Source organism: Humulus lupulus, chromosome 4, assembly GCF_963169125.1.
Source record: "Humulus lupulus chromosome 4, drHumLupu1.1, whole genome shotgun sequence".
In the NCBI taxonomy this organism is placed as follows: Eukaryota; Viridiplantae; Streptophyta; class Magnoliopsida; order Rosales; family Cannabaceae; genus Humulus; species Humulus lupulus.
This window is the reverse complement of record NC_084796.1, coordinates 244,985,575-244,998,976: the sequence shown is the minus strand read 5'-3', so window position 1 is coordinate 244,998,976 and position 13,402 is coordinate 244,985,575. Positions and strand designations below refer to the sequence as shown.

The window sequence follows — 13,402 nt, the reverse complement described above, 5'->3', positions numbered from 1 at the left end:
TATTGGCATTTTTTTGGTCATAATATTTTTATATATTTATCGGTTTAAAATGAATACTAAATAAATTATAACTTTTTAATTGAAGAATTTTAGACCTAATAAATAAAAAATATATATTATTTTAGTCCAATATTTTTTAACTATAAATCAAGTTTTATTTTTTTTTATTTTAAATAATACTTTTCATTTTACAAAATCTACTAAAATTAACCCTTTATTTAATTTTAATAAAAAAATTCAATAAAATATTCTTATCTTGGTTTTATTGTAATTTATAAAATTATAATTATTTTTTGAAATTAAAATTATTTATTGAGTATTTTCACTAATTATGATTTATCATTTTTTTTGCTTGAAAATGACAAAATTTTCACTTACCTTTAAATTATGGTTTCCTAAACTACAAGTATAACCTTGATAAATTAGTACTTGATTTATTATATAACTTCGATTAAATTATACTTTTGTCTAATCTCAACTTGAGAGAAATGGTGCAAATTAACACTCGATTAATTAATAATTTTCACAGGTACCCAACAGCATAAGTAAGTAGCATACTGCTATTGGTGCAATCCAATATCGGTCCTACTTATTTGAATTTAATAAGTATTATAAGGGCCTATGTGATGAGAGTCTTAAAATGTCAGCAACATGGATCATTGCTGCTTGGAATAGCCGGATCAAATTAATGAAGTATTAGATTGAGAATTTTATCAATGATCATGTTCCATTCTCTTCAATGGTCCTTGAATTGATCCAAGGATAAATTTTGCTCTAATTAATAGTATGAACTCATTTGTGTCCTTGGTTTTGGCAAGACACATTATCAATGTCACCTATTTGATGAAGAATATCACCTAAAAAGCACCATACTCAACCACAACAGAGTTTTAATCCATGAGATTTGAGGGGTTATGCTCGCATGAGTAAATGGAGCATGACCATGACCATGACCATGGAGCGTGCGTCATCAGTGGCCATCGAACGACGGTACCACCATTGTTGATTGTGAAAAAGAAAATAAACAAATGGAGATTAAATGTTATAAGAACATCTCCATTGCTGGCTACAATGCTAATTTTGGGAAAAATACAAAATATAATATTTTATTTAATTAATATAACCTTAACTAAAAATAAAAAAGGAAAAACAAAGCAATGTTGCTAACAGTGGGCAACGTTTCCAAATAAAGGTTGAATATATGTTATTTTGTTGATTTTGAGACTCACATTAATATAAGCAACATTTTTAGCACCACCCATTGTTGATGCTCTAAATGGGTTTCGTGGGATTAGGCTCGCATGAGCAAAAAGAGCACGACCATAGAGCACATGTCACTGATGGTCATTGAATGGTGGAGCTGCCATTGTTGATCAAGAGAAAGAAAATAGAAAAATGAAAAATAAATGTTACATGTTCGTACAGGCGTAAGTGAAGCACACAACCCACTTACAAGTCACCCCACCTCTTCCCAGCCTTCCATGCACGAATTTCAGTGCCAACTTCCCTCTCTTCATGTGTAGGACTCACCATCAACTTGTTTTGTCTTTCATTTATATGGAATAATGCAATTTTAATTGAAGGAAAGAAGACCAAAATAAGAGAGTTTCCATTTCAAAATATTCAAATGAAAGCTAGTTTAATTTTATTAACTTGGATTAAATTAGCGAATATTTTAAATTTTGGGTAACTAGAGCATTATAAATAGAATAGGTTTTATGAAGAAAGACCCACTTCAATTTCCATTGTAATTTTTTTCTCTAGAATTTTTGTGAGCATATTTTGTGTGATAGGCTAAGTTGTTTGGTAAGGTTAGAGATATTTTATTTGTAGATGAAATTTATTTGAGGTATAGATTTGAGCAAACTATTTTTCTTATATCTTCGAGCAATTATTTATTAATATAATTGTGTTGTTATTTTTCATATAAATATAATAAAGCGCTTTTTATGTGAATTTTGCATGATATAATTATATTAATAAAATTAGATTATTTCATAATCTTTTGCAAGTATTAACGGTAAGAAATTGGTTTTGCTTGAATACATTTTAAATATATATATTTTTTTATGAAAAAGAAATATATTGAAAACAAACCAAACAGATTACAAACAATCCAAACAGATTACAAACAACAAGCCTTACATCTGAATCACTCTATTAAAGAAGGCTAGATCCTTTGTCCTAATAAGCCTCTTAGAATGATAAAGAAGTGTACCCCTAACCCAGTATTTGATCAACTTAACGACAAAGTCCACAAAAAAGGAGCTAAGTTTAAAGATGTAATTATTTCTGTTTTTCCAAATTAAGTACACTGAAGCTGCCAAAGCAGCAGCCAAAACAGAATGCTTCAGGCCCTTCGGCTTACCAGCCATCCAAGCACGCCACCCATCCAGCTGAAGCGGCCACAAACCCCAACCCAACCACTTCTCCACATGGGCTCGGACCTGCCAGGAAAAATGACACTCAAAAAACAGATGAGTGTGAGACTCTTGCTCCACTTCACAGACCGGGCAAAGCACAGAAGAAAGCTCCAAGTGACAACGACTGAGATTGTCTCGAGTCAACAGATGGCCCAGCGTAGCCTGCCATAAAATGAACCTGTGCTTAGTGATAACTCTACAAATTAGAGTTATTTTACCACTTTTTATGTGCTAATTGTTGCTTAATTCTTGAGTTTTTAATTGATTTATTAAGTTTTTAAGTAATTTTGAATTTATTAGGTTTATTTTGATTTTATATATTTTTATATGTTTTTATAGATATTTTATTATATTATGTTGTAATTTAATTATATGAAATTTGTATTGTCAAGTTAGAAGTTAAAAGTGTAATTCTTTTGAACTTAAATGCTATATTAAATTAAGTTATAATCAATATTTTCAAATAATTAATATGATTTATTTATAATTGAAAATATTTGATGGTTATTTAATTTATTTTCATCTTGTAGGAATTATGTTGTATGCTTGAAAAAAGAAGAGAAAAGAAAGAAAAAAGTGGCAAATTTCAAAGAAATCAACATTTTTGATGCTTAAAAGCCCAAATGCACTAGCCATGGCCCAGGCCCAATGCCATGCACCCATTTCAGCCACCATGCAAGTCTCTTTCAGCACTTACCTCCAGCCAAAACGTGGCTCATGGCTCATGGCTCAGCATCTTGAAGAAATTAGACTAACATCTTCCATCAGCAATTTGGCCCAAGCCCAACCACGTGAAGCCCAGTCCGCCTGCCCCAAGGCCCACTCTAGGCCCAACCCGTGACCCCCCTCCAACACCCAGCCACCACATTGCTGCCATTTCCCTTCTTGAGCCCATAAATTACTCAAGTGTACCATTTGTCCCCTATGACAAAAATGCCAACTTTTTACCCTTTTTCCTACACATTTTCACCACAACATCATCATTACACCCTATAATTTACCTCTACATACCATATTTATTTTATTTAATTAATCTAATCAATTTAATTAATTTAAATTGATTATTTTAATAAACTCACTTTGGCTATAAATATGGACTTTCAAGACCATTTTTGGGGTGCTTAATGTTTTTGGTTACCATCTTTTTCTCTCATTTTCTCTCTACCATTCTCTCTTCCATTTGGGTTTTTCAAGAGCATTTTGCAAGTATGTATGTCTTTTATTTTGTAATTTATACTCTAGCTATGTGCTTCTAATCTTTTTCATAAGATTATTAAGATCATGATGAAGCAACTTGTAACTAGGTAATATTTATGTTGTATGTTGATTTCCCTTGTAATACAACAAAGTTTATGGATTTTTCTTCTACATATATTTCTTTCATCTTAAATATCTTGTATTTTAGATTGTTAGAACATATTTACACTTTGTTCTTCATTAGTGCATAAACATAATATTCTTTGTGTAAGATGTGTCATTAAATTGTACACATCCATGCTTAGAACAAAAATATTATGTTTTGCCTTATAAATAATGTTCATTGATTTATTTGTTATTTCATTAGATTGATTTACACTAAATGCTTTGAAATTATAATTTTGAAAAGTGAAGAAAAATCCTACCTTTTTATAAGAAATTTGTGTTTGAAATTATAAATCTTTTTGAAAAATGATAGTTTAAATTATTTTAACTATCACTAGCACTTGGGAATCAATATACTAATAAATATTATTAAACTTACATTTTGTGGATTCTAGTATCTTAATAATATTTTCTTTTAACACTTATTTTCAACTCATTATTGGTTTATTTTCATTATCTTAAATAGCTTTATTTTTCAATCTTTTATTTTATGTTCATAATATTAAAACTTATCAATCTTTGGAACTAGGTTAGAATTTATTACTTTTGATTTAAAATAGTTTCATTTTCGATTTTAGACAACTCCTTTGGGTTCGACATCCTTGCTTACGATCACTATTCTATATGGACGATTCGTGCGCTTGCGATATATAAATTTTTAAACATACCCGTTTTGGGTCCATCAAGTTTTTGGCGCCGTTGCCGGGGAGTTGCAAGAGAAAAGAAACGAATTTATCTCAAGGTTAGTGAATTCTTCTACTAGTTATTTTAATTTTTTTTACACTAAAAAAAAAAAACTAAAAAAATATATATCTATAAAATCTAAAAAAAAAAAAGATAAAAAGAAATTTGGGACAGTTCAACCACCCATAAAAAAAAATATATACTTATATTTATATTTATTGTTTTTTTTTTTTAGTTGACGGCACTTGTGCCTCCTATCTATCCTTTTAATTTTTATAGTCGATGGCACTTGTGCCTCCTAATTTTGTTATAATTTTGTTGTAATTTTATTTCTTTTATATCTTTGTTAATTGATGGCACTTGTGCCTCTTGACAATTGCTGTAATTTTCTTTATTTATATTGTTGTAATTTTTATTTTATTTAATTTCCGCAAATTACTAGTTGATGACAATTTTGCCTCCTAGCTAGTTGATGGCAATTTTTGCCTCCTAGTCCTCTATCTTATGTTTAAGTTGATGGCACTTGTGCCTCCTAGTTTTTACCTTAATTTTGTTATGGTTGATGGCATGCTATGCCTCCCTACTCTTGCTTAAATTTTAGTCTTATTTAATTTTTGCCTTATTTTTCTTTGTCTTCTTTAATATTTTAGTGTAATATTGTGAAAAATACTTGAAAAAAAAAAAAGAGAAACCTAAATCTTGTCCTTTCACCATAAGCAATTCTTGCTTAAAGGAAATTTGACCAAAATTCCCATCCGCCTCTACTAATTAACCTCGGGGAGTTGTTAGTAGTGCGCGAGTAAGTGGAATCAAATAGGCCTGGGGACAAGTAAACCATAAGAATTATATTGTTGTGAAATCTCTAAAAATTCTAAGTATGCTCTGTGGTTGCGGTTTTAACTGATCTTCCACATCAGAAAATTGTTTGTTTGAGATTATCCTTGTTGCCTTGTTTGTGAAAATTGTATGCATCATTGGGAACGTAACTCTAAAAAACGATTAGTAAAAAGACGTTTATCTTTGTTTGAAATCGAAAGTGTCAGTAAAAATTTGAGCATCATGGAACCTATTGCTAATATTGTTGATGAAAATGTTGTGCCTGAAAAAACTTTGCTTGAATATTTTGCGCCTATTTCATCTAATGCTCCTTCATGCATTGTTTTACCTACAACTTCTGCTACTCATTTTGAGCTTAAACCAGCAATCATTCAATTGTTGCCATCTTTTTATGGGTTAGATGGAGAGGATCCTTACATGCATGTCAAAGATTTCTTAGAAATTTGCTCAACATTTAAATTTCAAAATTTTTCTGATGAGTCGGTCAAACTAAGATTGTTTCCTTTTTCATTAAAAGACAAATCAAAAGCTTGGTTAAATTCTCTTCCCACTGGGTCTATAACTACTTGGGATCAACTTTATAATAAATTCTTGTTGAAATTTTTTCCAATGTCTAAAACTGATAGTCTAAGGAGAGAAATCTCCGAGTTTTTTCAAAAAGATAATGAAGAGTTTTATGAATGTTGGGAAAGATTTAAAGATTTATTATTAAAATGTCCTCATCATGGTTTTGAAAAATGGAGACTTGTAAAATATTTTTATGATGGTTTGACTCCCTCTAATCGTCAAATGATTCAATCTATGCATACTGGAAAATTTTTAAAATTTCAAGGACAAGAGGCGTGGGACGCCCTTGAAGATTTATCTGTCAATTCACAACAATGGAATTATTTTGATCCTAGGTCTAGGTCAACTAATTCACCAAAAAGAGGAGGAAGGTATGAAGTAAAAGAAGAATTAGACTTAAGAACATCCTTAGACAAATTAGCGAGAAAATTAGAAGCTTTAGCCATAAGCCAAACTATAAATTCTCCAATACAACCAAGAAAAGATGTTTGTTCTATATGTTCTAGTCCTTGCCATAATGCCCAATCATGTCCTTCCTACCAAGAAGCCTTTTCCGAGGAGGCCAATGCACTTCATACTTATGGGAAACCAAATGATAGCCCATTTTCATCCACCTACAATCCAAATTGGAGAAACCATCCGAACTTTTCATGGAGACAAAACCAACCCCAAATGAATCAAGGGCACCAATACAACACACAAAACCAAGCTCATGCCCCACAAAATCAACCATATCCGCAACAAAGAAAACATTCCTTAGAAGATACTTTACAACAATTTATGCAATCCACCCAACAAATCCTACAAAATCAATCTCAATCTATTACCAAACTCGAGACACAAGTAGGACAACTCGCCACTGCTTTAGCTGATAGAGAAAAAGGAACATTCCCTAGTCAACCTATCCCTAATCCAAAAGGTCAATATGAGATAGGAAAGTCTAGTCATAATGGAGAAGTCAAATCAATTTCAACTCTTAGGTCTGGAAAGAAAATTGTCAAACCCGATTACATACCCGAGGTTGAAAACGAAAAAGAAAAAGAAAAGAGTCAGCCTTCTAGTTCTAATCTCAATGACTCATCAAACAAAGAAATTCCAATCCATCCTTTCATTCCAAAAGCCCCATTCCCACAAAGATTGCTCCCAATTAAAAAAGGCAGCCAATATAATGACATCTTAGAAGTTTTTAAACAAGTTAGTATCAATATCCCTTTCTTAGATGCCATTAAACAAATTCCTGCCTACTCTAAATTTTTGAAGGATCTTTGTACTGTTAAAAGAAACACTAATGTTCCTAAAAAGGCGTTTTTAACTGAACAAGCTAGTTCCATTATTCAATATAAGAGTCTTGTTAAATATAAAGATCCTGGGTGTCCCACAATTTCATGCATTATTGGTGATCATTTTATTAACAAAGCTTTACTTGATTTAGGTGCTAGTGTGAATTTATTGCCTTATTCTGTTTATAAGCAACTTGGTCTTGGTGAGCTAAAACCTACCTCTATAACTCTTCAATTAGCCGATCGTTCTGTGAAAATTCCTAGAGGCATTATAGAGGATGTTTTGATAAAAGTTGATAAATTTTATTTTCCTGTTGACTTCATTGTTCTTGATACGCAACCTGTGGAAAATATGCATGCTCAAATTCCTATCATTTTAGGTAGACCATTCTTAGCTACATCTAATGCAATCATAAATTGTCGTAATGGTGTTTTGAAATTATCTTTTGGAAATATGACTGTTGAATTGAATGTATTTAATGTGGTTAAATCTGTTGAGTGTGAAGAAGTGCATGAAGTTAATATGATAGATAGTATTTGTGAAGATGATGGAAATGACTTATTTGATTTTTGTGAAAAATACTTTGGTATGAACTTGCATGTTGATGACTTTAATGATGATGTGAATGCTTTGCTAGAGCCTATACCCTTAAAGGAAACCAAAGTTGAACTTTTTTCACCCTTAGATCATGTTCAATCAATTTCTGAGTCTCCAAAGTTAGACCTTAAACCTTTACCAGAAAATTTAAAATATGCTTTTCTAGGAGAATCTGAAACTTTACCTGTTATCATAGCATCCGCTTTAGATAAAGAACAAGAAGATAAATTGTTAGATGTCCTTAGAAAACATAAAGAAGCCATAGGTTGGACCATTGGAGACATTAAAGGAATTAGCCCATCCATATGTATGCATAGAATCCATCTAGAAGAGAATGCTAAAACCTCTCGGGAATGTCAAAGAAGATTAAATCCAAATATGAAAGAAGTAGTTAGAGAAGAGGTCATAAAATTGTTAGACGTAGGTATCATTTACCCTATTTCTGATAGTCAATGGGTTAGTCCAGTTCAAGTTGTGCCTAAGAAGTCTGGGATCACAGTTGTTGAAAATGAGAAAAATGAATTAATCCCTACTAGAGTACAAACGGGGTGGAGAGTGTGCATAGATTATAGAAAGTTGAATAATGTTACTAGAAAAGATCATTTTCCATTACCTTTTATTGATCAAATGCTTGAACGATTAGCTGGTCATGCATATTATTGTTTTCTTGATGGGTATTCGGGATATAACCAAATCCCCATTGCCCCAGAAGATCAAGAAAAGACTACATTTACATGCCCTTTTGGGACTTTTGCCTATCGTCGCATGCCTTTTGGATTATGTAATGCACCCGCGACTTTTCAAAGGTGTATGATTTCAATTTTTTCTGACATGGTTGAAAGATTTCTTGAAGTATTTATGGATGATTTTTCTGTGTTTGGTTCCTCTTTTGATGAATGTTTGCACCATCTTTCACTTGTTTTAATTCGTTGCAAAGAGAAAAACCTTGTGCTTAACTGGGAAAAATGTCATTTTATGGTTAAAAATGGAATTGTTTTAGGTCATGTAATCTCATCTGATGGAATAGAAGTTGATAAAGCTAAAGTTGATCTTATTTCAAAACTTCCCCCACCTAAAACTGTGAAAGAAATTAGATCATTCTTAGGCCATGCCGGTTTTTATAGAAGATTTATAAAAGACTTTAGCAAAATTTCTCGGCCTTTATGCCATTTACTTGGAAAAGAAAATGCTTTTGTCTTTGATAATAATTGCCATGTTGCCTTTGAAAAATTGAAAAATTTGTTGACTACTGCACCCATTATTCGACCTCCTGATTGGAAAATACCTTTTGAAATAATGTGTGATGCTTCTGATTATGCTATAGGTGCTGTCTTAGGACAAAGACTTGAAAAAATACCTCATGTAATTTACTATGCTAGCAAAACTTTAAATGATGCTCAATTAAATTATTCCACAACCGAAAAAGAATTGCTTGCTGTTGTTTTTGCATTGGAAAAATTTAGATCTTATTTGTTAGGATCTAAAATTATTGTCTATTCTGATCATGCTGCATTAAAATATCTCTTATCAAAAAAAGATGCTAAGTCTCGTTTGATCCGTTGGATCCTGCTTTTACAAGAATTCGACTTAGAAATACGTGATAAAAAAGGATCTGAAAATGTTGTTGCTGATCATTTATCTAGACTAGTTGTTGAAACTATACATGATCCCACTCCTATCACTGAAACTTTTCCTGATGAACAATTGATGTATATTTCTTCATTGCCTTGGTATGCTGATATTGTTAATTATTTGGTCACTAAAGAAATACCATCTCATTGGTCTAAGCATGATAAATCTAAATTTTATTCTGAGGTGAAAAACTTTATTTGGGATGATCCTTACTTGTTTAAATACTGCCCTGATCAAATAATTAGAAGATGCATTCCAAACTGTGATCAATCTAAAATCATATCTTTTTGTCATGATCATGCATGTGGAGGACATTTTAGTGGTAAGAAAACAGCTGCTAAAGTTTTACAATGTGGTTTTTATTGGCCTACTATCTTTCATGATACATATGTTTATTGTAAAGCTTGTGAACGTTGCCAAAAGTTAGGAAGTTTAACTAAAAGAAATATGATGCATTTAAATCCTATTCTTATTATTGACATATTTGATGTTTGGGGCATTGATTTTATGGGACCATTTCCTAACTCTTTTGGTAATCTTTATATACTTGTTGGAGTTGATTATGTGTCTAAATGGGTTGAAGCTATTGCATGCCACACTAATGACCACAAAGTTGTGCTTCGGTTTTTAAAAGAAAATATATTTTCCCGTTTTGGTTCACCACGTGCTATAATTAGTGATAACGGTACACACTTTTGTAATAGGCCATTTGAACATTTGATGAAACAATATGGCATTACGCATAAAGTCTCAACACCATATCACCCACAAACTAGTGGTCAAGTTGAAGTGTCTAATAGGGAAGTTAAGCACATTTTAGAAAAAACTGTGAATCCAACTAGGAAAGATTGGTCCTTAAGACTCACTGATGCATTATGGGCGTATCGTACCGCGTACAAAACACCCATTGGCATGTCACCCTACAGACTTGTGTATGGGAAGGCGTGTCACTTACCTGTTGAGTTAGAACATAGAGCCTTTTGGGCAATTAAGCAGTTAAACTTTTCTTTAGACAAAGCAGGTGAGAAACGAAAACTTCAACTAAATGAACTAGACGAAATTAGGAATGATGCTTATGACTATTCAAAAAAGTATAAGGATCGCATGAAATTTTACCATGATAAAAATATTTTGAGAAAACATTTTTATCCAGGTCAGAAAGTCCTTTTATACAACTCTCGTTTGCATCTATTCCCGGGAAAGTTACGCTCTAGGTGGTCTGGTCCTTACATTGTTCGTATTGTTTTTCCACATGGAGCTATTGAAATTGAAAATCCTAAAAATGGTGATATATTTAAAGTTAATGGACAAAAATTAAAACCATTTTTAGAATTAAAAACTGATGAAGTGGATGAGATACTCCTTGAGGACCCTGTTTACCATGCTCTTTGAGTCCTATTTGATCTTGACAACTTGTGTTTTATTTGTATTATTGTTTTATGTGTGATTTAATTTTTGTTCGTTGTATCTTGTTCTCTCTTCGCAATGCACAATATCGAGGTACGACCATTCTAAACTTTACACTCTTGTCAATTTTAATTTATATTTATATTTTGACACATTGAGGACAATGCCTAAATTAAGTTTGGGGGTATCAAGTTTTATTGTGTTTGTTTTGTGTTATTTATGTTTGCTTTGTATTAATTTTAATGTTTTGTGTTTTATCTAAGTTAGTCATGTTTGTTTGAAAAAAAAAAAAAAAATTATTTATATGTTGTTGTTTTGTAATTTTTTTTAATTTGTTCATTTTCATAAAAAATTAAAAAAAAAATAAAAAAATTTGGTGATATTTTTAATTTTCAATGATAAAAATTCTGATTGAGTTTGAAATTAAATCTCTTAAAAATATGAATAATTTTTAAGCTTTGTTTTTTAATTATAGGGTCAATTTTGCTTGTAACAAAAATTACATTTTTCATAAACACTTTTATTTCCTATAAGTTTAAGTGAAAAATAACTTTAATGAAAACCTATTTTCTAAAAGCAAAATTGACAATTTAATTAATTACATAAGCTTAACTTTTATTCATAATAATTTCTGAGAGTTATTTTCATTGTGCAATTTTTGAGAAAATCATTTTTATATCACCAATAAAAAAAATAATATGTGTATTTTAATTTTTCTTTTGCTTGAGGACTAGCAAAACTTTAAGTTTGGGGGTGTGATAACTCTACAAATTAGAGTTATTTTACCACTTTTTATGTGCTAATTGTTGCTTAATTCTTGAGTTTTTAATTGATTTATTAAGTTTTTAAGTAATTTTGAATTTATTAGGTTTATTTTGATTTTATATATTTTTATATGTTTTTATAGATATTTTATTATATTATGTTGTAATTTAATTATATGAAATTTGTATTGTCAAGTTAGAAGTTAAAAGTGTAATTCTTTTGAACTTAAATGCTATATTAAATTAAGTTATAATCAATATTTTCAAATAATTAATATGATTTATTTATAATTGAAAATATTTGATGGTTATTTAATTTATTTTCATCTTGTAGGAATTATGTTGTATGCTTGAAAAAAGAAGAGAAAAGAAAGAAAAAAGTGGCAAATTTCAAAGAAATCAACATTTTTGATGCTTAAAAGCCCAAATGCACTAGCCATGGCCCAGGCCCAATGCCATGCACCCATTTCAGCCACCATGCAAGTCTCTTTCAGCACTTACCTCCAGCCAAAACGTGGCTCATGGCTCATGGCTCAGCATCTTGAAGAAATTAGACTAACATCTTCCATCAGCAATTTGGCCCAAGCCCAACCACGTGAAGCCCAGTCCGCCTGCCCCAAGGCCCACTCTAGGCCCAACCCGTGACCCCCCTCCAACACCCAGCCACCACATTGCTGCCATTTCCCTTCTTGAGCCCATAAATTACTCAAGTGTACCATTTGTCCCCTATGACAAAAATGCCAACTTTTTACCCTTTTTCCTACACATTTTCACCACAACATCATCATTACACCCTATAATTTACCTCTACATACCATATTTATTTTATTTAATTAATCTAATCAATTTAATTAATTTAAATTGATTATTTTAATAAACTCACTTTGGCTATAAATATGGACTTTCAAGACCATTTTTGGGGTGCTTAATGTTTTTGGTTACCATCTTTTTCTCTCATTTTCTCTCTACCATTCTCTCTTCCATTTGGGTTTTTCAAGAGCATTTTGCAAGTATGTATGTCTTTTATTTTGTAATTTATACTCTAGCTATGTGCTTCTAATCTTTTTCATAAGATTATTAAGATCATGATGAAGCAACTTGTAACTAGGTAATATTTATGTTGTATGTTGATTTCCCTTGTAATACAACAAAGTTTATGGATTTTTCTTCTACATATATTTCTTTCATCTTAAATATCTTGTATTTTAGATTGTTAGAACATATTTACACTTTGTTCTTCATTAGTGCATAAACATAATATTCTTTGTGTAAGATGTGTCATTAAATTGTACACATCCATGCTTAGAACAAAAATATTATGTTTTGCCTTATAAATAATGTTCATTGATTTATTTGTTATTTCATTAGATTGATTTACACTAAATGCTTTGAAATTATAATTTTGAAAAGTGAAGAAAAATCCTACCTTTTTATAAGAAATTTGTGTTTGAAATTATAAATCTTTTTGAAAAATGATAGTTTAAATTATTTTAACTATCACTAGCACTTGGGAATCAATATACTAATAAATATTATTAAACTTACATTTTGTGGATTCTAGTATCTTAATAATATTTTCTTTTAACACTTATTTTCAACTCATTATTGGTTTATTTTCATTATCTTAAATAGCTTTATTTTTCAATCTTTTATTTTATGTTCATAATATTAAAACTTATCAATCTTTGGAACTAGGTTAGAATTTATTACTTTTGATTTAAAATAGTTTCATTTTCGATTTTAGACAACTCCTTTGGGTTCGACATCCTTGCTTACGATCACTATTCTATATGGACGATTCGTGCGCTTGCGATATATAAATTTTTAAACATACCCGTTTTGGGTCCA

The 13,402-nt window shown here is 30.8% G+C and overlaps 1 non-coding gene across 1 annotated transcript; it reads right to left on the bottom strand.

Annotated features, from left to right (window-relative positions):
* Positions 1 to 5,930: 5,930 nt before the first annotated feature.
* On the bottom strand, positions 5,931 to 6,037 carry LOC133833413 (small nucleolar RNA R71). Its single transcript, XR_009892794.1, has one exon. It is a non-coding gene; the product is annotated as a small nucleolar RNA R71 (small nucleolar RNA).
* Between the last annotated feature and the right edge of the window lie 7,365 nt (positions 6,038 to 13,402).